The sequence below is a fragment of the Aplysia californica genome, unplaced genomic scaffold (assembly GCF_000002075.1).
Source record: "Aplysia californica isolate F4 #8 unplaced genomic scaffold, AplCal3.0 scaffold00151, whole genome shotgun sequence".
NCBI classification, from domain to species: domain Eukaryota; kingdom Metazoa; phylum Mollusca; class Gastropoda; order Aplysiida; family Aplysiidae; genus Aplysia; species Aplysia californica.
Window position 1 is genome coordinate 1 of NW_004797421.1, and position 7755 is coordinate 7755.

At 41.3% G+C, this 7755-nt stretch overlaps 8 non-coding genes across 8 annotated transcripts; all 8 read right to left on the bottom strand.

Moving 5' to 3' along the window:
• Positions 1-514: 514 nt before the first annotated feature.
• TRNAV-AAC lies at positions 515-587 on the bottom strand. Its single transcript has one exon. It is a non-coding gene; the product is annotated as a tRNA-Val (tRNA).
• Positions 588-1528: 941 nt separating this feature from the next.
• TRNAV-AAC lies at positions 1529-1601 on the bottom strand. The gene has a single exon. It is a non-coding gene; the product is annotated as a tRNA-Val (tRNA).
• Positions 1602-3027: 1426 nt separating this feature from the next.
• TRNAV-AAC lies at positions 3028-3100 on the bottom strand. Its single transcript has one exon. It is a non-coding gene; the product is annotated as a tRNA-Val (tRNA).
• Positions 3101-3894: 794 nt separating this feature from the next.
• TRNAV-AAC lies at positions 3895-3967 on the bottom strand. The gene has a single exon. It is a non-coding gene; the product is annotated as a tRNA-Val (tRNA).
• Positions 3968-4845: 878 nt separating this feature from the next.
• TRNAV-AAC lies at positions 4846-4918 on the bottom strand. The gene has a single exon. It is a non-coding gene; the product is annotated as a tRNA-Val (tRNA).
• Positions 4919-5797: 879 nt separating this feature from the next.
• On the bottom strand, positions 5798-5870 carry TRNAV-AAC. The gene has a single exon. It is a non-coding gene; the product is annotated as a tRNA-Val (tRNA).
• Positions 5871-6443: 573 nt separating this feature from the next.
• Positions 6444-6516, bottom strand: TRNAV-AAC. The gene has a single exon. It is a non-coding gene; the product is annotated as a tRNA-Val (tRNA).
• An 886-nt stretch (positions 6517-7402) lies between these two features.
• TRNAA-GGC lies at positions 7403-7475 on the bottom strand. Its single transcript has one exon. It is a non-coding gene; the product is annotated as a tRNA-Ala (tRNA).
• Between the last annotated feature and the right edge of the window lie 280 nt (positions 7476-7755).

Sequence of the window (7755 nt, forward strand, 5' to 3'; positions counted from 1 at the left end):
TCCGTCTCTCTCTCTCTTTCTGTCAGCCTTGAGCTATCCTAACCTCACAAAAAACAAAACAAAACAAAATAAAAAACAAAAGCAAAACAAAAATCCGACGCCTCTGTTGTAGCGTTGATGTGCTGAAGTGAATCTCTTTTTTTTTTCTTCTCAAACTTAAAGTTACCACAAGCATCTCCCCACACATACGTCACAAATGTGAAATTTCAGACTGCGTCAATGGGTTTGTCATTAATCAAAAACTTATGATCTTGAAAACCATAACTGCGTTCACGGAGTTACGCACTGAATTTCATCTGTGCAGCAGTTATGATATCAAAGTTTTTTAAAGAAAATATAGAAAATAAAATTTTACAGTGCGGCAAGTCTTAAAATAACGAAACATTAATTTTGTTCACGGCTAATTACGTTAGAGTAGCGCCACATTCAAATATCATGGACGCAGTATCAGATTGTCAGTATTAGGAACCTGCCTCCTGATCTTTCTCGTAATCAAATAAAAAAAAAGTCCTGAAGGTTCTGGCGAGGTTCGAACTCGCGACCTTCTGCGTGTTAAACAGACGTGATAACCACTACACCACAGAACCCGCTGAAAGTTTGGTGTGTGTATTACAACATATTATCCCCCCTCCCAAAAAAAGTTGGTCCTCTCTGGTTTATCAAACTCTGACAGATAGGCGTCCTGGCCCTGGCAGCAAGATCGAGCCCGCCTCCTAAATTGTGTCGTTGGGGGTGTAAATACCATCTCTCTATAATAAATTGTACTGACGTTACTCTCGCTTAGAAACAAAAATCCTTCTGTTAATGCTGTACAGTTCCAGTTGAACAGCGTTGACTTCCTCTCCCTCTCTCTCTCTCTCTCTCTCTCTCTCTCTCTCTCTCTCTCTCTCTTTCTCTCTCTATCTATCTATCTCTCTCTCTCTATCTCTCTCTCTATCTCTCTCCCTCTCTCTCTTCCCCTCTCTCTTTCTTTCTCTCTCTCTTTCTGTCTCTCAATCTCTCACTCTCTTTCTTTCTCCGTCTCTCTCGTCTCTTTCTGTCAGTCTTGAGCTATCTTAGCCTCACAAAAAAAAAAAAAGAAAAAAAAAAGCAAAACAAAAAATCCGACGCCACTGTTGCAGCGTTGATGTGCTGAACTGAATCTCTTTTTTTATATATTTTTTTTTATCAAACTTAAAGTTACCTCAAGTATCTCCCCACACATACGTCACAAACATGACATTTCAGACTGCGTCAATGGGTTTGTCATTGATCAAAGACTTAAGATCTTGAAAACCATGACTGCGTTCACGGAGTTACGCACTGAATTTCATCTGTGCAGCAGTTATGATATCAAAGTTTTTAGAAAATATAGAAAATAAAGTTTTACAGTGCGGCAAGTCTTAAAATAACGAAACATTAATTTTGTTTACGGCTAATTACGTTAGAGTAGCGCCACATTCAAATATCATGGACGCAGTATCAGATTGTCAGTATTAGAAACCTGCCTCCTGATCTTTCTCGAAATCAAATTTTAAAAAAGTCCAAAAGGTTCTGGCGAGGTTCGAACTAGCTACCTTCTGCGTGTTAAACAGACGTGATAACCACTACACCACAGAACCAGCTGAAAGTTTGGTGTGTGCATTACAACATATTATCCCCCCTCCCAAAAAAAATTGGTCCTCTCTGGTTTATCAAACTTTGACGTGGGGGCTCTCGTGGCCTAGAGGTTAAGGTGTTGGCCTCTCATTCAAAGGTCCCGGGTTCGAATTCGGGTAGCGACTGAAAAAATTTCTTCTCTAAAATTGTCTCCTTTCACCTCCTTTCCTGCTCTCTAGCAATATTCTGTCGTCTGCTTTCGTCTCCTCTTTCTGCCCTCACTCCCTCTGCCCCATCCTCTGGGCTCCTGACTCTTTCTGCAGCCTTTCTACTGCAACTCCTTGACTCCTTCTTACGGCTGTCTTTCTGCCACACCCCTGATCTTCTGGTAGGAAAGATCTACACCTAGCCTTCTCGGACAAGGGCGAAAAATCTCGGAGGGCCCGTGTGCAAGTTGCGCACGTTAAAGATCCCTTGGTGGTCTAAAATCGATAAGAGTAGGCTTCGGCCGCCACCCGGGCAAAATTCAAAATTTTCTACCAACTAAAATGTATTAGGTGTGTCCCGCGCGCTCATATGACCTTATGAAGTTGCGAGCGCCGTAAAACCCTATACTAAACAAACAACAAACTTTGACAGATAGGCGTCAAGGCCCTGGCAGCAAGATCGAACCCGCCTCCTAAATTGTGTCGTTGGGGATGTAAATACCATCTCTCTATAATACATTGTACTGACGTTACTCTCGCTGGGAACCAAAAATGCTTCTGTTAATGCTGTACAGTTCCAGATGAACAGCGTTGACTTTCTCTCTCTCTCTCTCTCTCTCTCTCTCTCTCTCTCTCTCTCTCTCTCTCTCTCTCTCTCCCTCTCTCTCTTCCCCTCTCTCTTTCTTTCTCTCTCTCTTTCTGTCTCTCAATCTCTCACTCTCTTTCTTTCTCCGTCTCTCTCGTCTCTTTCTGTCAGTCTTGAGCTATCTTAGCCTCACAAGAAAAAAACAACAAAAAAACCCAAACAAACCCAGCAAAACAAAAAATCCGACGCCACTGTTGCAGCGTTGATGTGCTGAAGTGAATCTCTTTTTTTTCCTCTCAAACTTAAAGTTACCGCAAACATCTCCCCACACATACGTCACAAACGTGAAATTTCAGACTGCGTCAATGGGTTTGTCATTGATCAAAGATTTAAGATCTTGAAAACCATGACTGTGTTCACGGAGTTACGCACTGAATTTCATCTGTGCAGCAGTTCTGATATCAAAGTTTTTAAAAAATATAGAAAATAAAGTTTACAGTGCGGCAAGACTTAAAATAACGAAACTTTAATTTTGTTCACGGTTAATTACGTTAGAGTAGCGCCACATTCAAATATCCTGGATGCAGTATCAGATTGTCAGTATTAGGAACCTGCCTCCTGATCTTTCTCGTAATCAAATTTTTAAAAAAGTCCAAAAGGTTCTGGCGAGGTTCGAACTCGCAACCTTCTGCGTGTTAAACAGACGTGATAACCACTACACCACAGAACCCGCGGAGAGTTTGGTGTGTGTATTACAACATATTATCCCCCCTCCTAAAAAAAGTTGGTCCTCTCTGGTTTTTCAAACATTGACAGATAGACGTCCTGGCCCTGGCAGCAAGATCGAGCCCGCCTCCTAAATTGTGTCGTTAGGGGTGTAAATACCATCTCTCTATAATAAATTGTACTGACGTTACTCTCGCTGGAAACCAAAAATCCTTCTGTTAATGCTGTACATTTCCAGATGAACAGCGTTGACTTTCTCTCTCTCTCTCTCGTTCTCTCTCACTCTCTCTCTTTCTCCGTCTCTCTCGTCTCTTTCTGTCAGCCTTTAGCTATCCTAACCTCAGAAAAAAAAAGAAAAAAAAAAAGCAAAACAAAAAATCCGACGCCACTGTTGTAGCGTTGATTTGCTGAAGTGAATCTCTTTTTTTTTCTTCTCAAACTTAAAGTTACCACAAGCATCTCCCCACACATACGTCACAAAAGTGAAATTTCAGACTGCATCAATGGGTTTGTCATTGATCAAAGACTTATGATCTTGAAAACCATGACTGCGTTCACAGAGTTAAGCACTGAATTTCATCTGTGCAGCAGTTATGATATCAAAGTTTTTTAAAGAAAATATAGAAAATAAAATTTTACAGTGCGCAAGTCTTAAAATAACGAAACATTAATTTTGTTCACGGCTAATTACGTTAGAGTAGCGCCACATTCAAATATCATGGACGCAGTATCAGATTGTCAGTATAAGGAACCTGCCTCCTGATCTTTCTCGTAATCAAATTTAAAAAAAAGTCCAAAAGGTTCTGGCGAGGTTCGAACTCGCGACCTTCTGCGTGTTAAACAGACGTGATAACCACTACACCACAGAACCCGCTGAAAGTTTGGTGTGTGTATTACAACATATTATCCCCCCTCCCAAAAAAAGTTGGTCCTCTTTGGTTTATCAAAGTTTGACAGATAGGCGTCCTGGCCCTGGCAGCAAAATCGAGCCCGCCTCCTAAATTGTGTCGTTGGGGGTGTAAATACCATCTCTCTATAATAAATTGTACTGACGTTACTCTCGCTAGGAATCAAAAATCCTTCTGTTAATGCTGTACAGTTCCAGATGAACAGCGTTGACTTTCTCTCTCTCTCTCTCTCTCTCGCTCTCTCTCTCGTTCTCTCTCTCTCTCTCTCTCTCTCTCTTCCCCTCTCTCTTTCTTTCTCTCTCTCTTTCTGTCTCTCAATCTCTCACTCTCTTTCTTTCTCCGTCTCTCTCGTTTCTTTCTGTCAGTCTTGAGCTATCTTAGCCTCACAAAAAAACAACAAAAAACAACAACAAGCAAAACAAAAAATCCGACGCCACTGTTGTAGCGTTGATGTGCAGAAGTGAATCTCTTTTTTTTCTCTCAAACTTTAAGTTACCCCAAGCATCTCCCCACACATACGTCAACAACGTGAAATTTCAGACTGCGTCAATGGGTTTGTCATTGATCAAAGACTTATGATCTTGAAAACCATGACTGTGTTCACGGAGTTACGCACTGAATGTCATCTGTGCAGCAGTTATGATATCAGAGTTTTTAGAAAATATAGAAAAATATAGTTTTACAGTGCGGAAGTCTTAAAATAACGAAACATTAATTTTGTTTACGGCTAATTACGTTAGAGTAGCGCCACATTCAGATATCCTGGACGCAGTATCAGATTGTCAGTATTAGGACCCTGCCACCTGATCTTTCTCGTAATCAAATAAAAAAAAGGTCCTGAAGGTTCTGGCGAGGCTCGAACTCGCGACCTTCTGCGTGTTAAACAGACGTGATAACCACTACACCACAGAACCTGCTGAAAGTTTGGTGTGTGTATTACAACATATAGCTCCCCTCCCCCCCAAAAAATGGTCCTCTCTGGTTTATCAAACTCTGACAGATAGGCACCCTGGCCCTGGCAGCAAGATCGAGCCCGCCTCCTAAATTGTGTCGTTGGGGGTGTAAATACCATCTCTCTATAATAAATTGTACTGACGTTACTCTCGCTGGGAACCAAAAATCCTTCTGTTAATGCTGTACAGTTCCAGATGAACAGCGTTGACTTTCTCTCTCTCTCTCTCTCTCTCTCTCTCTCTCTCTCTCTCTCTCTCTCTCTCCCTCTCTCTTTCTTTCTTTCTTTCTCTCTATCTGTCTCTCAATCTCTCACTCTCTCTCTTTCTCCGTCTCTCTCGTCTCTTTCTGTCAGCCTTTAGCTATCCTAACCTCAGAAAAAAAAAGAAAAAAAAGAAAAAAAAAGAAGCAAAACAAAAAATCCTACGCCACTGTTGTAGCGTTGATGTGCTGAAGTGAATCTCTTTTTTTTCTCTCAAACTTAAAGTTACCGTAAGCATCATTCTCCCCACATATACGTCACAAACGTGAAATTTCAGACTGCGTCAATGGGTTTGTCATTGATCAAAGACTTAAGATCTTGAAAACCATGATTGCGTTCACGGAGTTACGCACTGAATTTCATCTGTGCAGCAGTTATGATATCAAAGTTTTTAGAAAATATAGAAAATAAAGTTTTACAGTGCGGCAAGTCTTAAAATAACGAAACATTAATTTTGTTTACGGCTAATTACGTTAGAGTAACGCCACATTCAAATATCATGGACGCAGTATCAGATTGTCAGTATTAGGAACCTGCCTCCTGATCTTTCTCGTAATCAAATTAAAAAAAAAGTCCAAAAAGGTTCTGGCGAGGTTCGAACTCGCGACCTTCTGCGTGTTAAACAGACGTGATAACCACTACACCACAGAACCCGCTGAAAGTTTGGTGTGTGTATTACAACATATTATCCCCCCTCCCCAAAAAAGTTGCCCCTCTCTGGTTTATCAAACTTTGACAGATAGGCGTCCTGGCCCTGGCAGCAAGATCGAGCCTGCCTCCTAAATTGTGGCGTTGGGGGTGTAAATACCATCTCTCTATAATAAATTGTACAGACGTTACTCTCGCTGGGAACAAAAATTCCTTCTGTTAATGCTGTACAGTTCCAGATGAACAGCGTTGACTTTCTCTCTCTCTCTCTCTCTCTCTCTCTCTCTCTCTCTCTCTCTCTCTCTCTCCCTCTCTCTCTTCCCCTCTCTCTTTCTTTCTTTCTCTCTATCTGTCTCTCAATCTCTCACTCTCTCTCTTTCTCCGTCTCTCTCGTCTCTTTCTGTCAGCCTTTAGCTATCCTAACCTCAGAAAAAAAGAAAAAAAAAGCACCCAAAAAAATCCTACGCCACTGTTCTAGCGTTGATGTGCTGAAGTGAATCTCTTTTTTTTTCTCTCAAACTTAAAGTTACCGTAAGCATCATTCTCCCCACACATACGTCACAAAAAAAAAGTCCAAAAGGTTCTGGCGAGGTTCGAACTCGCGACCTTCTGCGTGTTAAACAGACGTGATAACCACTACACCACAGAACCCGCTGAAAGTTTGGTGTGTGTATTACAACATATTATCCCCCCTCCCAAAAAAAGTTGGTCCTCTCTGGTTTATCAAACTCTGACAGATAGGCATCTTGGCCCTGGCAGCAAGATCGAGCCAGCCTCCTAAATTGTGTCGTTGGGAGTGTGAATAACATCTTTCTATAATATATTAATTGTACAGACTTTACATTCGCTGGGAACCAAAAATTCTTCTGTTAATGATGTACAGTTCCACATGAACAGCATTGACTTTCTCTCTCTCTCTCTCTCTCTCTCTCTCTCTCTCTCTCTCTTTCTCTTCCCCTAACTCTCTTCCTCTCCCTCTTTCTTTCTCTCTCTTTCTGTCTCTCAATCTCTAAATCTCTATCTTTCTCCCACTCACTCGTCTCTTTCTGTCAGCCTTGAGCTATCCTAACCTCACAAAAAACAAAACAAAACAAAATGAAAAACAAAAGCAAAACAAAAATCCGACGCCACTGTTGTAGCGTTGATGTGCTGAAGTGAATCTCTTTTTTTTTCTCTCAAACTTAAAGTTACCGCAAGCATCTCCCCACACATACGTCACAAACGTGAAATTTCAGACTGCGTCAATGGGTTTGTCATTGATCAAAGACTTATGATCTTGAAAACCATGTCTGCGTTCACAGAGTTACGCACTGAATTTCATCTGTGCAGCAGTTCTGATATCAAAGTTTTTAGAAAATATAGAAAATACAGTTTTACAGTGCGGCAAGTCTTAAAATAACGAAACATTAATTTTGTTCACGGCTAATTACGTTAGAGTAGCGCCACATTCAAATATCATGGATGCAGTATCAGATTGTCAGTATTAGGAACCTGCCTCCTGATCTTTCTCGTAATCAAATTTTTTTTAAAGTCCTGAAGGTTCTGGTGAGGTTCGAACTCGCGACCTTCTGCGTGCCAAACAGACGTGATAACCACTACACCACAGAACCTGCTGAAAGTTTGGTGTGTGTATTACAACATATAGCCCCCCTCCCAAAAAAAGATGGTCCTCTCTGGTTTATCAAACTCTGACAGATAAGCGTCCTGGCCCTGGCATCAAGATCGAGCCCGCCTCCTAAATTGGGTCGTTGGGGGTGTAAATACCATCTCTCTATAATAAATTGTACTGACGTTAGTCTCGCTGGGAACCAAAATTCCTTCTGTTAATGCTGAACAGTTCCAAATGAACAACGTTGACTTTCTCTCTCTCTCTCTCTCTCTCTCTCTCTC